Source organism: Chanodichthys erythropterus, chromosome 7 (genome assembly GCF_024489055.1).
Source record: "Chanodichthys erythropterus isolate Z2021 chromosome 7, ASM2448905v1, whole genome shotgun sequence".
NCBI lineage: Eukaryota > Metazoa > Chordata > Actinopteri > Cypriniformes > Xenocyprididae > Chanodichthys > Chanodichthys erythropterus.
The window spans coordinates 39,283,729-39,305,515 of NC_090227.1; the positions used below are offsets into that span (position 1 = coordinate 39,283,729).

The following is a 21,787-nucleotide window of genomic DNA, read 5'->3' on the forward strand; positions in this document are numbered from 1 at the left end:
ATTTTGCAATCCTGAGGGAAAAAAAATCAGAATTGCGTCATAACTCACAATTGTGAGGAAAAAGTCAAAATTGTGAGTTTATAACACGCTATTCTGACTTTACAACTCGTAATTTGCAAGAAAAAAAGTCAGAATTGTAAGATAAAGTTGCAATTACCTTTTTTATTTTTTTATTTAGTGGCGGAAACAAGCTATCATAATAGTGTTTGTAAAACAGATTTAGGCAACAGTGTTTTAAACGTTGGTATGCAACATTGATGATTTAATCCAATTTTATGTAAAAATGACTTGACTATTGGCAGTCTGGTCAAGAGCGATGTTGAAAATCATGACTAATAAAACTTGTGGTTCATTTGTCACATTGGAAATGTCAAGTCAAGTGCATTGTGGAAATCTGTATTCCATGCAGTGTGCTCTGTTATATGCTGCACATTTTTGAAAAATATGGGTCATGTGGGTATTCCGGTTGAAACTTTGCATGCTGTGCACAGTATTCATACTCCAGTAATAGTGTGACGAGTAAGATGATGTTCTGAACAGAGCCACATATTGTAGTCTCTTATTCTGTGCTTCAGATGTTGGCCTGCTTAGCTACAGGCAAACATCCTTCCCCATACAGAATTTGGGAAAAATGAGGAAAATAAACTTTCTGAACTTGTCCATTACAAACACATTCTCGTTCCACAAAAATATTCTCATACGCATTCTTGCTTGTTTTCTTCTCTCTTATTTGTTGTCTTTCTCCTCACTCGTGGTGGAATGAGTCTGTGGCTTTTAGGATCAGCTTGTGTTCAAACTCACTTCACTGATTTGTTTGTGTAAGTGGACAGATTCTTATTACTCACTTAATTCTGGTTCCCTTCAACACGTTTTATGTTTCTCCAGCTGTATCTTCAGAGTTCAAATAATAAATGTTTACCCTCAAAAGGTTATCTTGATTCGTCATTCATTGAAGCATGACTGACCTTTGTCTGCTGGCGCTGTTTTTTATAGTTATGGACCTCATATTCTACCGAGTAGATTTATTTAATAAGATTTCTTGCCAATTTTTTTTTTTTTTTTAGCAAACTGATGTAATTGCTTTCTTTTGAACTTTTGGGTTATGAACATTGGAGAAAAACAATGTTGGAGCTGAATGTATGCTAGGAAACAATCACAAACAAGACATAGACTCCCCTGGGCCCCGAACAGGGAACGCAGTAAAATTCCCTCTTCTAGTTAACATGAATCACAAAGCTCGCTCTCTCTCTCTCTCTCTCTCTCTCTCTCTCTCTCCACCCTCTCATCTCATTGTTAGTGGGTGTAACTCAGAGAAAGGCGTCGTTTCATTAGGACTAGAGTAGCAGCATTATCTCTATCACTGGGCTCCATCATCCTCAGCACTGGCTTCTGCTTTATCTGGTTCTCCTGACAGCTCTGAAAAGCCCTTTCCCACAAAGAGCCACTCAGATCTTTACAACGAAGGAAAAGCGATCTAGGGCATCTTTGGAGGCCGATCTGCTAGTGAAAGCACAAGAGCTCTGCAGACTCATTCAGAAATCTGCACACATGCAGTAATACATGCAAAGCCAGGCATTTTCAGACATGCAGATGCGTTTGCATTCTCTCGCATTTTCTAAATTCACGCATGCAAGTTCTTTGTTTGAAAAAGAGGGAGAGGAGCAGACAGAAGAGAAACTGTGTCAGAGACTCTTTTGTTCGACTACAGTAACCCTCCTCCCCCTTTCTAATGCCTCATGCCTCATGACCCATGCTATTGTGATGGTTAGTTGGTTGGGGTTAGAGAGGGTTCAGTTCTGTTAGATGAGTTTGGACCACATGCTAGCTCTGTCTGACCTGTATCAGAAGTGGCGCTTATTTTAAAGACATACAGCACAAACACTTTTAAAAATGTTGTTTTTGGACAATGTGGGTGTCCAGATACTCTGTAGACTCATGGGAAATGAACTTTTGAGCTTATGTAAATGAGTTATTGTTCAATTAATACCTCTTGCATTCCGTCTGATCATAGCAGCCTAATTCATACGGAGTTATTAGATTAAGTTATTAATCTCTGTTTATCTGAAAGCATGTCCCCTGAGGGTTGGTGTACATCTGTTTATGTTTAAAAGAGCGAGAACCATATGATGTTCAGTTAAGCTCCAGAAACAAACACCCAAATGAATCATGTAGCAGCTTTAATAGCCAACAAAGTAAAAAAAAAAATCTGATTGGATGATCTGTGTTTGAAGACACAGTTTCATTATATGGGCACTTTTGTGAGCGCACACCATTCTAGAGCCCGCGATGCAGAAAACGCAAACCAAATCGCGGAATCCATTCATTAAAATGGAATTTACTATATAACGCGGAATGTCACAGAATTTGTCAATTTTTTGATGAATGAATAAAAAGCAGGTCAGTACACTTAAATTAAATCGCGATATAGACTAGTGTCTGTGAATATTAAACCGCAAAAAGACTATTTAAATATGAATCCTGCATGTTTGTGTGTCTCTGAAATGAATGGCGCAGAAGCGCGGTTTCATTTAACACACACACACACACACACACACACACACACTGAAGCACGTGTAACGCTCATTTTTTCGCTTTATTTGAGAAAATCTATCGTCATACCATAAACACACAGTAACTCAAAGGTCTTGGCAACACGTCAAAATAAAAGTTCAATTTAACTTGACAGAAACATAGAATTTAGATATGCTTCAATGTAATAATAATACTAACACATTTAATACATTTAAAAATAATAATAAAAAAAAGATTGTTCCTTAAAAATATAGTTTTAATCTCAGTTTTTCTTCCATGTTTTAAACAGTAAAGCTCTGTTGTGCAGCACTTTGATAAAAAAAAAAAATAATAATTTCATGATATAAAAAATATAATTTTTGATTAATAATTTTGTTTTTAAGAATTCAATTGCACATTCTTTTTGATTATTACAATTTTATTTAACCATTAAAATCAAAATGGAAAAAAAACAGAATCCAGAAAAATTAAAACAGAAAAAACGGAATTTGGAAAAAAATAAAACGGAATTTTGGGAAAAAATAAAATGGATTTCATAGGGCCCTACCATTCTCACTTCTGTGTTACTTGGCATTGATAAACGGCCTATAATTTTGTCATATTTAGGGTAGCTAAATTGCTTGGAGTAACACTATTGCTTATAAATGACACTCTAAAAATACTGGGTTGAAAATGGACAAACCCAGCGGTTGGGTTAAAAGTTTGCCCAATGTGCTGGGCAGTTTTATTCAACTCAACTATTGTTTAAAAATGACTATATGGCTGGCTTAAAATGAACCCAAGATAGGTTGGAAAATAAAAATCAGACACATAATTACTAGAGGCAACAATGATAATCAAAAGGTGAACATTTATTAATAAGCAATTTAATAAATTATTATTGTTTAATTATTATTAATTAAACTTATAAATAAATGTTCATTTATTAATTAACACATTGTTAAATGTTAATTTCCAACATATTTTGGGTTCATTTTAAGCAAGCAATACAGTAATTTTTAAACAATAGTTGAGTTAAATAAAACTACCCAGCAGGTTGGGTCAAGCATTTAACCCAACTGCTGGGTTAAAACAACCCAGTCACTGGGTTTGTCCATTTTCAGCCCAACTTGGGTTGTTTTTAACCCAGCATTTTTTAGGGTGTAGGATTATTAATAATTATAATAATTCATTTTTTATTATTACTTTAGTATTGGTGGTAGTAGTAGTAATAGTAGTAGTAGTATGAATAAGGATATGAATATAATGGAAATTAACAATTCTGTCTCATTTATGTCAAACAATGAATATTGTTCATAAACTGCATGAATGTTGGCTGTTTATTAGTGTTATTTATATTAATAGTTATTATTACAATAATTGTTTTTATTATTAATAATAATAATAATAATAATAATAATAATAATAGGAATCAACTGTTCTTCTGCAAAGTGTTAGTTGCCCTAAATGAGCCAAAAATGTAGGCTGTGTATTAATGTTGTTAACATTATTAAGAATTGTCATCCATGCCATCTTGCTTAATGCTTCTAATGTTGTGTTTCAGTTGTTGTTGTTGCAGTTGTTATTTTCGTAGCCGTCTGGGATGAAGTTTTAAGTAAGACGTTTTAATCTATGATTGACCCAATGTTAATCCAAAGTGAGTGTCTATCCTGGGGGAGATTTTTTTTTTTTTTTAAGCATAACCTAGAAGAAAGGGAGCTTTAGCATTCCCCAATGAAGATTCATTCTAGCTTGACCTGCAAAGCCTCATCTGTCCCCTACCGGATGCTGTTTGTCCTCATCACTCAGGCCATCAGTTCTTGTTAAGCTGTCTGCAGTGTACTACAGTTACCGGGTGTGTCTTCGGCCCCTCATGGCACAGCTCTCATCATACACATTCATTATGTGATGACACTTAATCACAGGACAGCATGAGTTGTGCCCCCAAATGGGCCTCCCTGGACTCGGTGCTGTGTCTCCCCTAGCTAAATGTTAGTCACAGCATTTCCCCTCAGGGATCAGATAAGTATCTTTGTATCCGTCAGTATATCATAACATTAATTAGACTGGGTTAAACTAGATGCATGTCTGGACATGGTTAAGAAAATACATGAAGAACCAGAGATGCTTGCATGCTAATTTAATTCCCCATCTCTTAAAGTCTCTGTGTCAGCACTGATTCAGTCATACATCACACCAGTGTTTCCTGCACTGCGCTTCTGTGAATCTACAGCACAGTCGGTGAAGACATTATATTTTGAGTTTTGAGCTTGCAGTCTGAATTTAATCGAATTGAGGTAAATATTGCAACAGATTTTTCTACAATGATCATTACATCATTATTGACCAATATTTCATGTGACTCTGTGTAGTTAAATATACACAAGAGTTTTAATAAAATGTATTCAGTTTAATTAAAAACATTTAAGCGATTTCTGAGAAATGCTGTTGAAAGTGGATGGGACTGAGCACCACAGCACACTTGTAGCCAATCAGCAGCAGGGGGCGTGTCCACTCATGATGGGGAAGGAGAAAGAGACTGTAGACTGTAGAAAGAGTTATGGCTGAGAGACATTACAAAAGGGAAAGGCCAGAGGAACATCACTGGAAAAAAAAAGGGTTATGATCAGGCAAGAGCTTTAGGACACAATTTAATATTAGAAAAGCTTTCCAGCGCTGGAGAAAGACCTAAGCGGGAAGGCTTGAAAACAGACGCTGAGGTAGCGTTGTATCTGCTCCATACGTGAATAACATTGGTTTTGTGTGTGCTGCTGGCGACTAATCAACTCTTGTGTACTGTATGCTCGTTTTTTTTTGTTCATCCTTGTTGCTTGTTCGTCATCTTCACTTTATCTTTCGCGAAGCTTTATTATGCTTAGCTTCTATGATAGCTATGATAAAGAGACATCCACTCTTGCATTGCGTGTTCGTGCATTTTGAGGGGCGGAGCATTGAAGGGAGGGGTGTGTTTATTTGGGTTGATTTCAAATATCAACAGTGTTCAACAATGTTTTTTTAGGCCCCATTTATACTAGTGCGTAAAACTGCGTTTTAAAATGAAAACGATCCTCGTCTACACTGGCGTTTCCAAAGCGTTTCAGAAACGATCTCCATTTACACTACACGACCAAAAATGCATGTCACATGCACAGTGGGCATGCGCGTACAAGTGTAAACAGTTGCCTCTTGCGCATGTAGGTAGCTGCGGTATTAAAAAAATGCAGAGTTTAACTGTGCAATGGCTGCTTAAAATGACAACAAAGCCAGCAAAGATTGCAGTCCCATGCTATTCAGTCTCCATGTTATTGTTACACGGTCATCAAGAATATGCAGAGTGAACGTGGGCAGCCACACCATTGTTTTCAAAAGTCTCCATTTTGGTCCGTTTATACTCAAACACAACCCCGGCGTTTTCAAACTAAAACAAGCTCTGCAGCGTTTTAGTCTCAGTTTTCGAGGGTCGAAAACGCCAGAGTAGTGTAAACGACAGGCATAACCATGGCAAATGTTATGCGCTTTAAAACGGAAACACACTAGTGTAAATGGTGCCTTAGAAATCACTTACTGCACCTTAAAATCTTAAAAAAAAGTGTTATGAAAATTGTTTTGTTTATTTATCTTCTATGATTTTAATTTATTATTTGAAGTTTAGATAAATTAATTAATGGGTTTTGTGCATGGGGTGGACAGCATTCAAAGACATTATTCTTTAGGAATTACTGCAGAGTTCCTACTGTTGACATCTCAATAATTGGAAACAAGTGAACTTATCCAGCACTTCCTATGACCCCTTTTTCACACAGTAGTCATGTGTGCCGACTAGAGTGCAGTCGTGTGTGTGTGTGTGTGTGTGTGTGTGTGTGTGTGTGTGTGTGTGTGTGTGTGTGTGTGTGCGCTCGTGCAAACGTGTACATTCGCTCTCTCGGGAGAGGGATGTAGCTCTAGCAGCTGTGGGGATGTAATTCAGTCCTGTAGGCTGTCATCATTATCAGGACCCCTGCGGTTGTTGGCATAGTCTCAGAAGTTTTCCAACAGAGAGAATGAGAGCAAAGGGACACAGTTTTGTCTACAGAAGAGAAAATATATATATATTTATTTATTTTTAAAAGAATGTAAAATAATAGAGATAAAGGGAATAGAAAAGAACAAGAGAAAGTAAGAAAACGAGTGGAGGACATGCAGAATTAAGGAGGAGATAAGTGTTGTTCTCTGGCTGAAGTGTTGGAGGCAGACAGCTGGAGGAAATGGCCTGAATCCCTGCATTCCTGCTCTGGGTCAAACATGAGTCTGAGAGACCCTGCCAGATCCCCAGTTCCTCGAGGATCTTTTTAAACAAAAGAACTGTGTTTCTGAAAGGATGTAATATATTGCTTTATAAAACACTGTGGGGATGATGCAGATCATACTTGGATCATTCAAAGAATGTCAATGTGTGCAAATCAAAACTCTTGATATACTCTCATTTGATATTGTTATAGTATAGTGGCCTCACTTAATTGATGTAGACATAGGTGTGGGACAAAGTATCAATAGGGCAATATATCGTCAACCTTCTCTGTGCGATATGAGAATCGATATGCTGGTGCCAAATATTGATAATTTATTGATAATAGATTTCCCTGTTCCCAGCATCACTACTTCAAGGTGTTGCTCAACACATGAATGAGGGAAACGTGAACATAAGTTAACTAGCCTAAGAAAAAGAGGTTTTTAACAGGATTGCAGACAAAAATAATAGATGCCCCAGCCATGTTTAAATTCAAAGTCTGGACACACTCCATTGATGTGTCAAACGTAGACATCTTTGACATTCTTCAAAGACATTGCATCCATCCAAAGCTAAACATACTCCACACGGCTAAGTTGAATACAGAAGGTGGTCTGGCAGAAGCTAGATATTTTACTTTTAACTGGTTAAATATGGATATTTTTCTTACACAAACGCATCGCTTTGCTTCAGAAGGCCTTTCTTAACCCCCTGGAGCTGTGTGGATTACGTTTAGCTTTGGATGGATGCACTTTCGTGAGCTTTATAATCGTTTGTTCCGTTCACTGCCATTATAAAGCTCGGATGCGTCAGGATATTTATTAATATATCGATTGTGTTCATCAGAAAGAAGAAAGTCATATACACCTAGGATGACTTGAGGGTGAGTAAAGCTTGGGGAAATTTTCATTTGAAAGTGAACTAATCAGTAATCGCTTTCAATTTTCAATTTTAAAACTGAATTCTTTAAAAGAAAATATCTCCCTTTGCATTGAACTTTGAGCATCGTAACTTTGCAGATGTTATTTATGCTCAAACAGCAACATTACACACTAACATTTTAAACTAAAAATTATAATCAACCTCCCCTTTAAGCTACCAAGAGTTAAACCTTTTATCCTTTATATTGTCGTGTAGAAGCCATTTTAACGGCTTGGACTGTGACCCTGTTGAGCAGAAGTCTGGAGGAAAAGCGAAACTGCAAGGGATTATTATTAGTATCTCTTCACTTAGACTGGGTTGACGTTTCCTCCTGTTGCATAATTTCTAGCACTTCTTGGAACTGAAGGAGAGTAATTAGTCATCAGGCGTAATAGATGGAAATTGCCTCTTTGGCAGCTCTCCCACTGATTGTCATTGAGAGATCTTTTTAAAGCAGTTGAGATGTTTGTAATGGCTGTTCTGTGCTCTAAGAGTTTGGCTTATGTAATCTAAGGTTTCTCAGGGGCTTTTTGACTGCTTTGTGTTTTAAAAGTACCATCAACACCTGAATCATAAAGCTGTTTACCCCAGCATGAAAACGTGAGGGCTATACTTTTGATATCAGACGGCGAAAATGAATGTGCATCCCAACATCAGATGAGGCCTTACATGACTGGTGTGATGGAGACACAATTGTTTGCATTTCTGTGTGTATGTACGATATGAATCCAGCAGAGGTGTGGGCTTTATCATGGATCTGCGAACTTAGACTTGGACTTGGAAGAGCGGAGGCTGGCTTGGGGTGTAAGAGATGAGATAATGCTGAGAGATTGGTTCTCGCAAAACCATGAATAGCTCTTTGTTCTCTCTGAGTTTGAAGTGAAGTTTTATGTATGTGCTTATTCTCAAGTTGTATATAAAATGATATCTTGGCTCGGCGGCATGTAAAGGCTGTTGTTATGTGTGTGTTGTTGCAACTGCAGTTGCAGCCATACTGAGACTGTGCCTGAGGCTGAGGCTGTTCCATATCAATGCAGAGGTCAAACTCTGCAGAGCCCCTCTGCTGCTCCTCTTCTCTTTCAACAGTCACTTTTTTGATACATTTTGTCTAGTGATGTGTTCAAATTTCAGTAACAGAAAATATTGGGCTGAAACAGCAAAAAAATAATTTTCGGTTTTGGTCAAAATTGTTTTGGAGGGCTGAAACCATTGACTGAAGCAATGAAGGTCCCTAAATACTCACCACAATAGGTCTCTTCGTTCAGGGCTAAAAATAAGTTTAAAATCCTTGAGCTTCAGCTTCGTTTAGGTGACTATGTAAATTAGTGTTGTCAAAAGCACTGACTTCGATACCAAGTCCGTTCTGAAATTTTAAAAATGTGATGCTTTGAGCGCTGTTGAGTGGATTTGCAAACACCTCTGATTGGCCATCAGTGGCTTTCACACCGAATGGTTCTAGGAACTTAGTTCTAGGAACTAGCCACTAGGATAGTTCCCTGGGAACTAATTTTTCCCCTGGGAGGCTGGGACATGTTCCTGGTTGCATTCGGACCGGGAATAGGAACTGTGAAGCGGCCGACAGCGGCGTCTTTAAGTGCGGCATTTTCAAAACCAGTGGATGGAAGACGCCATGACTGAAAGAGCAAAAAGTGGGGCTAAGAGTTGAAATCTCCTATGACAACTTTCAGTATTACATGTCATAGAGGCGGAGAAACGGTTATCACTGTTTTCCATGTTTGTGAAGTAAATGTTTACACGGCTTTTTAAAAATGGCTGGTGTTTGTCATGCATTTGACCAATAAACGTACACTTACATCACTGATAGTTCCTGTAGAGCTGGTTTAGACCCTACTCTGAAGTAGGAGCTAATTTAGTTCCCCCAAAAGGAGTTCCTAGAACTAAAATCGTTCCGTTCCTGCGGTGCGAACACAACAAAATCCGGGTACTTCAGCCAATAGTTCTAGGAACTATGAAAAGGTTCCTCCAATGCGAAAGCCCCTATTGATTTCACGTGCTCATCAGATGTGTCTGTGATTGGCTACAATGATCAACGCTTCAAAAGCATGTTGTAAATAGACATCAATGATGCTCTTCACCAGGCACTTACACAGATACACACAGGAGCGTTTGAAAGCAGGCGTCTATCAGCATACCGGTCCTACTTTCAAACACTCCCGCTTTCAAAATGCTTTCAAAATCAAACACTTCCGTGTGCTTTCAAATGTTCCCATGCATTGATCATTGTACCCAAGCACAGACATATCTGATGAGCATGTGAACACAAAGGCCAATCAGAGGTGTTTACGAATCCGCTCAACAAGTTTCAGCATCGACTTGGTATTGAACTCTGTACTTTTGACAACACTAATGTAAATATGTTCTGCACGATTTCCTCTCTGTAACAAAATACACAGAAGAAAATGACAGCAGTTACGAAAGCATCTCAGTATAGTCACGTCACACTTGTTTATATGGCACTTTATACAGCAATTTACTGTATTGTGTAAAAACTGTCAGTGTCGCTTTCAATTAGAATTACAACTTTAGTTTCTATAAAGCAGCTCTCCAGTGTGTTCATGTTTTACTCACTGTTTCACTCACAAGAAATGACCCAGAGGAAATTTGGAGAAAACTTTTCCAGAAAAAGTCAAAGTCCAGAAACGAATTCCAAACGAACTTCATTTTGTCCTGATTTCGTCCAAAATGAAAGCACACCCACTCATATTGACTCAAATTGAATTACTCAAACATTTTTGGTTTCAGTTTTTGACTAAATGAAAGCTTTAATTTTGGTTTTGGTAAATTAATTTTGATGCATCACTAATTTTGTGAGCTCCCAGCAGTGTATTTCAAATTTTATTTTATCAGCAGATCACCATGGCTCTGTTGTAAACTCACTGCTATTTGGACTGCTCGTCTAAATTCACAGAAATATCTGTCTGTTGGTAACATGCATCCCTCAGACTCTGTGCCAGCGAAGGATGTCAGTGAGCCCTCGGTTCTGTCACAGTTGCGTCTCAGTATCAGGATGTTGTGTTTCCACTGTCACCCTTCTAACCGTTGTAATTCTCAGCTGTCAGGACCGTTACAAGATGCTGAATTTGAAGTAAGAGTGGGAAATTGTCCACAAGAGCTTCCCAGAGAGCTTTTAACGTATTTGGGGCAGAACAGTTGAGCCGAGGAGACTCTTGTACTGTCAAGGCAAGACAAAGACATTACATTATGCCGATACCAACTCTCAGAGGATGTGCCTGGCGTGTATTTAGAGTCTCACTCGTTTACCAGAAAACTGCGGAAGTCAGAGAGACTGAAATAGTCACACTAATAGCAACTTTTTACAATATTCATGCGGCTCAGATTGAATAATCCTTCTAATGTGTGGCTCTCCAATGCAAATGTGACTGCATGTCACAGTGCAGCTCCCATTTCAAACTCTGATGTTTCTTGCTGCGTCAGCGCCTGCAGTGTCTTCCAAGGCACTGTCCCACTAATGATATATGTAAAACAGGATTTTTTCATCTCTTTTGAGGTGTTTTTTTTACAGGGATTTTTCTAACTAGTGGTAAACTATGCATTTTTTTCAGTGGCGAATACTGATAATTAAAGGTGAAGGCTCTGATATAAAGATATGATATATAGGCTAACCTAATTAATGAATGACGCAGTTAAGATGTATGTTAAAATGTTAAATTCAGCAAACATATTTAACACAAAGTTTACTTGATACACTATATTGAAAGAACAGATATTGTGAAATTATATAGATGCACTAAACTGTTCAAAAGTTTGGGGTTGTGAAATATTATTACAGTTTGAAATACTTTTCATTTTAATGTATTTTAACATTTTTATTGCTGTGATCAAAGCTGAATTTTCAGCATCATTATCCAGTATTCAGTGTCACAAGATCCTTCAGAAATCATTCTAATATGCTGATTTGCTGCTCAAGAAACATTTCTTATCAATGTTAATGTTAAAGGTTTTTTTCAGGATTCTTTGATGATTCTTTAAAAGAACACCATTTATTTTAATTAGAAATCTTTTTTAACGTTTCAAGTGTCTTAACTCTCACTTTTGATCAATGTAATAAATCCTTGCTGAATAAATGTATAAATTCTTTTTTTTTTTTTTAAATGCATTATCCATTCAATGCCAAATATCTGCTTTTTTGAGATTAAGTAGATTGATCATTTATAGAAGTATAGATATCTAGATTTTATTTTTAGTGACATTGTGTCTATTGCACTCTAATATCAGAATGAGTCTTATGTAAAGGCATTCATATCTGTCTGATCAGGGTCTGGTGAACCTGAACCCAGCATTATTATACAGGACTTTCTTTAGTCCAGTTAGTTGACTATTCATTCAAGGAAGCCACCAACTAATTGCACATCCCTACATGCCATAGACAAGCATGCATGTTGCTCCTTTAGGCCTGTTCACAGAGCGCTGTCTGTGTGCGTAACCTCAAAATACCCTTTCTCTGCCCACCGCCTTGGTGTGCTGTATTTTGAGTCTTGGCAGGCCTAATTGGATGAAGTGGAGCATGCTGTAATGTGTTGTCATGGTGAAACAGCGGTGGGCTGTAATGTGATTTGCTGTAGTGGCAGTCAGAGCGGTAAATTCTCACTGATGGAATCAGGAGTGTGTCAGACGCCCAGTGTGAACTAAACGTAGGTGTGTACCTCCCGAGGTCCGCGATCCATCGTTGGTGCACACCGTTACCAGCCGATCTCCACTGTCACTCACACTCTTCACCTTCACACAAACAGTCGGGAGAGGAACTAGAGCTGAATTGATCAGTATTGATGGCCGGGAGTCTGTCGGGCCATAACGTTTGACACCGCAGGGAATGTTTGTGTGCCGGAGCGTGTCTCCTCGTGTCCCTTCAGTACGAGACTGTGTGTGCGTATAGAAGGTCAGGAACACACACACACTTTTATCTTTCCCTCTAAAACAGCTCGTGTCTACGCAGGCGGCGTCTGTGCGAGATAGATAAACCCGAAATTCATGAGCTATGAATCAGGCTTAGGCTGCCTTTGATGTCCTATACTACGAGCAGACATTCCAAAGCCTTCTGTATTTGTGTGTGTGTGAGGGAAGAGCGAACCGTATTAGTGGTACGAAGGCAAGAGCAGCAGCTGTCAGCTTGTACCCATCAGCTTTGCTTTGACTCCATTGTCTGAGGAGACAGTGGGTAGATGCCTGCGGGCTGGCACTGCCACACACACATGCCACATCTACTGTTATTTCACACATGTATGTTTTATCGCACCTTGTGCGCTGTAATTCATAATATCAGGCTTATTATTTTGACATGTGCCATGTCATTTTCTCTCAGTTGTTTCACTTCTGATTCTCAAAAACGCTCGCCGACACACACACACAACTTGTAATGATAGCTTGTACTGTTGTTCTGGTGAGCTGCTGTTTCTATAGCAGCAGGTAGTAATGCTAACATCTCTCTCTGGTCTCTCTGACAGATCACTCCGTCTTCTGACAGCTTGGCGACGCCCACAAAAGGAACTGACTGACCCATAACTCATGGCTTTCTTAGTACTGGGACTTCACTCACACATGACCTAGAACTGGGAATTCACCGTGTTGCATTATACTGTAAGTTCCCTCATCTTGATGGATTTGACTTTAAAAGGTTAGTTCACCCAAAAATGAAAGTTCTGTCATTACTCATCCTCATGTTGTTCCAAACCTGTAAGACTTTCGTTCATCTTTGGATCACAAATTAAGATAATTTTGATGAAATTTGAGAGCTTTCTGTCCCTCCATTGACAGCTACACAACTGACACTTTGACGCTTCAAAAAGTTCATTAAGAGGAAGATCAAGCATGTTTGCTTGACGCGTGCGAGAACAAATGAGGTTCGTTATGCAGCACCTTTGAACTTCTGGTAAAGATTTTTTTCTTACGTGGCGTGAAGCAGTTTTGGTTGAGCTTTTGTTTATGTTCATTTATCAAAGTTTATATGTGAATAAAAGCCTAAATTAAATCGGTTCATCATTCATATGGATTAGTTGTTTGATCTCTTTATGAACTTTTTGAAGCGTCAAAGTGGTAGTTGCGTAGCTGTCAATGGAGGGAAGGAAAGCTCTCAGATTTCATCAAAAAGATCTTCACTTATGTTCTGAAGATGAATGAAAATCTTACGGGTGTGGTGTGGAATGACATGAGGGTGAGTAATTAATGACAGAGTTTTCATTTTTGGGTGAACTAACCCTTTAATCTAGTGAGATCATTACTTGGATACCATTATTGAGCATCTTCAGTTTGACTCATATTTGGTTTCTCAATCGAGTGAGCTCATAACCTAGATGGCATGTTTGAGCTTCATAGATATATTGAAACATTTTATTTAACTTTTTTTACTTATTTTAATAAATTCCAACATTTTAGATACCAGTTAAATTTCACAGCTCTTGGTTCCATCGTTTTCATACCAGAACAAAATTTAATAGCCTAACTAATCATACATTTAATACTATTTAATACTATTTAACCAGTTAGTAATGACAATTGAACAAATTGTAATGGCACACAGAAATACAAGAAACAGTGCTTTAAGTTTTTCAGGTATAGTAATAGTTATTAGTTTTCAGGTACAGAAATAATCAACTGAATAATCAAATGTAAAATAAAACTGCATAGCCCTCACTGTATACATTAAGTATAGATTAATACAGAATTATTCAGTCAAGGACAGTTAGTGATTAACTCTTTCTTTGATTGATTAACATTATTGACTACAGCAGGAATATTAGGCTGCTGTCACTTTAAGACCTGATGCACGGATCTGACACATCATAGACATCATTTTGAACATCATAGATTGTTGTAATATTTAAATTGACATGTTTAGTATCAGGTACAAAACCTAGTAACCTTACTCTAGTAAGCCTACTGCTTAGACAGCATTTTTGAGCATCATTTGCTTGTTGGAATGATCAGTTTAACATGATTGATTTAATATTTTCTTGGTGAGGTAACTAAATACAGAATTTTTCAACATCATTGGTGTTGAATTGTTCATTATGTTTGATTTGACACATTCATTTAGATTTTGAAATGTTCAGTTTGAAATGTTTGATTCAGTATGTTTGGTTTGACATTTAAAACCTAGTGAGCTGACTATCTGACTGTGAAACTAAAACATTTTAATAGACATGTTGTAACATTTAAAATGGCATGGTCACTTTCTGGTTCAAAACCCAGTAACATTACTGCCAGTGCAGAATTTTGATTATTTTTGGCATGTTGGATTAAACATTCATTTAGATTTTGGCATGTTTAAGCAATATTTTGGAAAATTTGATTTGACACTTATGATTCAACACTGCTGATTACCTATAGGCAACATTTTTGAACATCTTAGACATGTCGTAACATTCAAACTGACATTCGGTTTTGGGTTCAACTTTACTTCCTGGATGGCATTTTTGAACATTGTTGGTATGTTGGAATGTTGCGTTTGACATTCAACATGTTCAGTTCAATATGTTTGATTCAACAGATTTGTTTCAATTTTGGAATGTTGAGTTTAAAATGTAACACTTTTTGGAACAATTCGAGTCAACATGTTTAGTTTCAAACACAAAACCTACTAAGTTCACCTCCTAGATGTCATTTTTGAGCATCATACACCTTTCAGTTTGACACTCAAAACCTAGTGAGCTGCCCAGTGCCCAACTAGATAACACTTCTAGGCATCATAGGAGCTTATGACTGTTGAATTTGAATTGTTTGAACATGTGTTGGGTAAAAATGTCTAGGTAGGCAGGTCTCTAGGTCCAGAAAGACAGCTAGTGGGATACCGTTACAAGCTTTTCGTTCATTTGCACAATAAGAGATGTTTGTTGGTGGTATAAGAGCACTGTTGAAGAGATAAACAGACAGAAGGACACTCCCTGACGCCTCACCTGGGAGATTTTCGGCCTGCAGCCTCATCTGTTTGTTTCAATACTTGATTTGTTTGTCTGCTGTGTGGGCTGACCTGTTTTTCCTCTGTTGTGTTGTGTGTTTGCGTGGTGTGATAATGGCTCATCTATCAATGATCTGAACACAGCGTGTCTATGTGTGTGTTTGCAATGCTGTGTTAAGGAGCCCCAAGGACAAACTGGTGTTTCGAGTTTTGTTGCCCTAGGCTGAATTCGCTTCCTCCTCTTTTAGTTTTGCTGCTCAGCTTCAGGATTCTTCCAACCCGAGATTTTGGTTTCAAGGCCAATCAAGTGTGAATTCTGCCATGTTGTTTTAGCAAGCATGGTGTTTATATGGCTTATGTGGTTGTGTGTGTGTGTTGCTCGGATGGTTGAATCAATTTTAGCGCCATCAGGTTCAATCTGGATATTTTATAGTAATTTTTAAAAATTCTAATCCTGTTCCTTTTTAGTCATGTGCTTACACACTCAGACTACACGTGTACTATAGCTCTCACAGTCACATTCACAAACCCAAACACCTGTGCACTGTTTGATCACATGCCAGCCAGATGGCACACATGGGCATTTCCTAGTAACCCGCTGGCCTCCTGAGATCATTGTTTTCTGGCGTGAGTATGACAGAAGCGGCTACAATTACAGATGGGTTAGTCCATCCAACAACCAAATAGTCAGTTAGTGATGTGTTTTTTCATTGTTTTTTGTTTGTTTTTATATCAGATGATTTTAAGTTATGAATTTAGAAACACAACTATTTAGTAATAACGATTTGTTATTATAGATGGAGTTTAAATTTTAAAGGCTTAGGTCTTTGCTTGGGTCTATTTTTATTACCACAGTAAATGACTGATTACACGATTTATCGTCAAAATAATCGAACGATTACTTAATTACCAAAATAACCGTTAGTCGCAGCCCTACCCTGAATATCTCCAAGGCTGATCCATAGGCTGAGATTTGCTAATTTTAATGATCTGCTTGTGTTAATGTTTTTCTTTTTGGCGATAAGTGTTGGAAATGAAACTTTTATATTGACAGCACCAGGATTTTGGTTTTGTCAGTGCTAAAAACACCAGCGACATTAGTTTACTATTGGCTTTGTTTAACAGTTCTGTCCAACAAATTATTAGACAGAAATTTTAAACATAAACTGTATATGAAAAGTTGTGGTATTTGCCTTTCTAAAGGCACATTCTATAATATTTTCTCATATAAAGGTGGCTTTCATTAAATATGCATTTATATAATTTAAGTTTTGAATATCTAAGAAATTTTTAATTCCACGAACCTCGAAACATTAACAAATCCAGCTGTTAGACCCTTTGAAGAATGTGTTCGTTGCTTCCTTAAAAACAAGTGTTCTCTGTTTGTGATGGTCTGTCCGTGTGAGATTTGCGGTCACTTGACCCGAATCAGTGAAAAGGTTTACATCCTTATTGTCAACCTACGCTGCATTTTTCACTTGGCTGCGATGTTATTTTTATATAATATTCACTGTACTGCATGTAAAAGTAGGGTACGTTTACCTGACGACGATGTATTAAAAACTAAAAAGTTTTTTACTTTGCATTCTTTGTGTACAGACGAGATCATTATCAAAACTATAGACTGAACAAGTAACACACATGCACATGACGTCACCATTTTCACAAGTTTGCATTTTTGTAGTTTACATAGACGATTCATTTTCAAAAACTTGCACTTTGAAAGCCGTTTTCATGCCAAAACACATACGTTTTTGTTGTTGTTGTTGTTGTTGAAAACGGTGTTGTGTAAATGGCCTCTTAGTTTTACCTGGTATTTATTTGAGAAAATAGTCAGTATATGTTATTCCAAACCTAAATTTTTGTATTAGCCTTTTATCAAAATATAACAACTAAACAACTTACCTTTTTCGGCTGACATCCCTAATCAATTTTCATATAAGAAAAACGAATCATTCAGATAACCACCAACTAGTCGATTTTGTGAACATGCAGAAGTATCCGTGTGCTATGCTAACTCCCACTGTGTGGCACGTGCATACACGACCACCCTCTAATCTATAATTCATATTTGCATGTGTTTTCTCTGCTTTATTGATTAACCTTCACTCACACAATGGATTTTATGCACCTTTGACCTTCATCGCTTATCTTAGTGAATTTAAGGATTATGACTAGCCCCTGCCTGCACACATGAAGCAAATGCGAGTCCAAAACACGGTCTCATGAAACAGTAATGACCTTCCTCTCTTCACCATGACCCTCACCTTTCATTTCCAGCATTAAGCTTTGCTCTGTCCTTCACACGCAGGCAAGTAAACCCTATAGGGCAGATCAAACGCACAGCCCCTACCTTCCACTGCACATCTTTCCATTTTAAACACAGCTGCTACCACCAGGGGGTTCATGTCTGACACCCTAAAAACAAAGTGACAGGAAATCATCAGAGGAAACAAGCTGTGTTGTGATTGACAGATCCTGTCATGGCAGGCTGTAGCAGGTTTAAGCTGAGTCACTTGCTGTAGGCTGCAATTGTATGTGCGAGAAGAATTAGTGTGATTTAAAGCTCCAGGGCTCACAAACCGCTGTCTTTCGATGTCTGATGGAGGGATCATGAGACCAAGTTAGTTCAGGAGTTATGGTGTCTTCACATCGACACAGATTATGGTTTCCTCACATCGAACCTCATTAAAGGGTCATGAAACCCCCCTCTTTCCGCTCAAGTCTAGCTCACAATCTTTTTGAAAAATGCAACTTAAATGGGCGTGGTGGCTGTGAGAAGATGGGAGGGGAGAGGAGAGGAGAGGGGGGAAACTCTCATCGCCAGTAGCCCATGCATATCGACTGTCACTAAAAATCAGTGGTAAAACATGAGGAAATACTACATTTAAAAAAAAAAAAAAAAAGAAAAGTTAAAATCTAATGAAATACACTGACACTTTATTTTTGTCTTTTCAAGAGTTACTGAATGCCCTGCTACATATATCCTACAGTAATCGTAATTCTATTTAAAACATATTAATGTACATGTGTAATTACAGTCATTATAAAATATATAGTTGTTTATATACACACTATACATGCATATATTTGAAAAAAAAAAATAACGCTTAAAAAAAAACCTTGCGTACATAGCATAGATCTACGTGCCGAACCTGCAACACGCTCAGTCAGTCAGGCTGTGTGTCGACTGGAGCAGAGCAAGCGACCAGTCACATTTAACTTACGCGCGGCTCAACTTCCATAGGAATGAACCGAAAACACTCGCGCTTACCCACTCGCTCCGCGCCAACGGACACGCACCGTCAGTCAGTCAGTCTCTCTCACTGTTTAGTGCCGTTAACCGTCCTCGTCATTGGAAAGATCCACGTGGTGTCATGAATAATTAAGAGAGTGTATTCTTACTGGATAAAAAAACTCAGTCTCGTTAATAATTATGAAACACAGATGAGTCATCAAAGCACTATCGTGCTCTGCCACGTCACAGCCTGTGACGTGGACAGGATGAAGATTTTAAACCCGGAAGACGAAAATAGCGTATAAAAACTAAAATGTAACCATTTCCCCCTCACTATTAAATCTAACAGATGCTAACATTGTCTTCAATGGTGTTCAACACACATACCTCTGTTAAAATCTCAGAAATTTTGGTTTAGGGTTTCAAGACCCTTTAAGATTCTAGAATTAAAATCACTACTGGTTAGTGGTTACATGCAGTTGTCTTTTGTGTGTGAGTGTGTGTTTGTGTGGTCTCAGTTTGAGCTAGCAGAATCTGAGCTTATTACTATGTGAACAATTAAAAACAGTTTGAAGTCTTTCAGATCTGGCACTTGGTGTCGGCTTGCTTCCCAGGAGTGTGTTAGTTTAAAGTGTCTGCATACTCACACATTAACACAGTTCATACTTGCTTTTCCCAGTTCACTCAGACAGAATAAAAACAAGGAATTTACAGGCTGAGGAAAAAAAAAAAAAAAACATTAAATTTGAAAGTAACTCCTTATTTCCCCCTTATATATGTTGTTGTGAATTTGCCCTGTGAGTGTTGGGATGTGGCATCTGCCAAATGGTGGGGGTGAAACTTTTACACGCTCACCTTGAAGTGCTTGTACATTCACTGAAACAAAAAGCCACCTTCAGTGCAGCTCTATGGCAGTGCTCCACACAGTGCATTTAAACTCAGTGACTGTTGCCAATGGCATAGCTGAGAGCAAACACTGTGAACAACAACATGACTGTTTTGAGTTCTGACTGGATTGTATTGAAGTTGTGTCTTTGGATGTGTTTCATGAATTAGCAATGTATTGTAATTTAATATCCAGCAGATAAACTTGATGTACACTACAAATCAGTGATTATTTTATAACTTGTGTACTACTGTAAATTATGGTCAGAAAAGGAACTGCAGGAGCTGTTATAGATTTTAAAGGATTGGTTCACTTCAGAATTAAAATTTCCTAATTTACTCACCCCCATGTCATCCAAGATGTTTGTCTTTCTTTCTTCAGTCGAAAAGAGATTAAAGTTTTTGAGGAAAACATTCCAGGATTTTTCTCCATATAGTGGACTTCACTGGGGTTCAACGGATTGAAGGTCCAAATTGCAGTTTCAATGCAGTTTCAAAGGGCTCTAGTCTACATGATCCCAGCCGAAGAATAAGGGTCTTGTCTAGCGAAACTGTCATTTTCTAAAAAAAATAAAATAAACATTTATATACTTTTTAACCACAAATGCTCATCTTGCTCTGCGAAGTGCCATGCATTACATAATCGTGTTGGAAAGGTCACACGTGACGTAGGCGGAAGTACTGAGCAAGTGTCTACAAAGCAAACGTGCAAAGCCAAATGGCCTTTACCAAAAAGGTAAAAGAATGATGTTGGATGATTTTGAATTTGGAGGAGAAAATGAGATGGAGTTTTTCACCCTACCGCAGTCCTTCCACCTACATCACGCAATACGTTGCGCATCGCAGAGCAGTGTAAGATGAGCATTTGTGGTTAAAAAGTATATACATTTTTATTTTTTTAGAAAACAACTGATCGTTTTGCTAGATAAAACTCTTATTCCTCATCTCGGATCATTCTAGAGCCCTTCGAAGCTGCACTGAAACTGCAATTTGGACCTTCAACCTGTTGTACCCCAGTGAAGTCTATATACTATATGGAGAAAAATCCTGGAATGTTTTCCTCAAAAACCTTAATTTCTTTTTGACTGAAGAAAGAAATGCATAAACATCTTGGATGACATGGGGGTGAGTAAATTATTAGGAAATTTTAATTCTGAAGTAAACTAATCCTTTAACTATAGTAGATTTTTTATTAGACAGTGAGAGATTGCAAAATGTATGTCTTAAGCTGAGACTTACCTTGAAATGAATTATTGAAAATGAAATGAGTATGGAAGAGCCTTTGCCTCAAGGGATAGGTTTTGGGGAGGGATTGATCCTAAATCTCACCTCAGAGTCATGATATATGAGAAACGACTTGTAGATGGCATTAATCTTGGAGGTATAGTGTAGTATAGTGTGCTGTTCTTTGACCAGTACTCAGATCTTTAAACAATAACTCTGTTGAAAAATGGACAGATGTCTCATACAATGCTATTACTGTAACCTCATCACAAACAGAGAGACAAGCTGTGGATGCTTAATCTAATATTTGGCTGGATGTAGTGCAACGGAAGAGATAGAGATGGTGATAGACAATGAAAAGGGAGATAACGTGAAGTTACACAAAGGAACAGGCGATGCTGAGTGGCTTTTCATAGTCATTGAGCTGCAGTGAAGCCTGATTCAAGCTGACTATCATATTAAAGCGAGTCACTGGGATTCAGATTCCCTCTTGCTCTCCTCCCTGGATTCCTTCACCACAAACCCTGTCAGATTTCCTCTCTTCCAGCTCCTCTGTTTGCTCTGCTTCTGCCTCTCCCTAGAATCCTGTCTTTTTGTGTTTGTCTTGTTCTTTGACTTTCTGTCAGTTTCATTTAGTCATTTGTTCACAGTGAGGGATGAAGCATGTTGATAGACTCTGGGACTCAAGGGGCCTTTCTCTTTGTCACAAAGTTTGAGCTTCATTCAAAATCTAGAGTTTATCACAATCCTATGCTTATGCATTCTTGGTTAAGTCTGTAAAACAGTACACCTCATTATGCACTCAGCA

General features: G+C 38.0%; 1 protein-coding gene across 3 annotated transcripts in view; it reads left to right on the forward strand.

Moving 5' to 3' along the window:
- Window positions 1-21,787, forward strand: part of sipa1l3 (signal-induced proliferation-associated 1 like 3) — a 107,306-nt gene that overhangs the window by 41,611 nt on the left and 43,908 nt on the right. For 2 of the 3 annotated variants that reach the window (XM_067390526.1, XM_067390527.1), the window contains exon 2: window positions 13,183-13,315. The exons of the other annotated variant lie outside the window; for it this stretch is intronic. The gene's annotated coding sequence lies outside the window, so the exon portion shown is untranslated. The remainder of the gene's footprint in view (window positions 1-13,182; window positions 13,316-21,787) is intronic. 3 annotated transcript variants of the gene reach the window in all.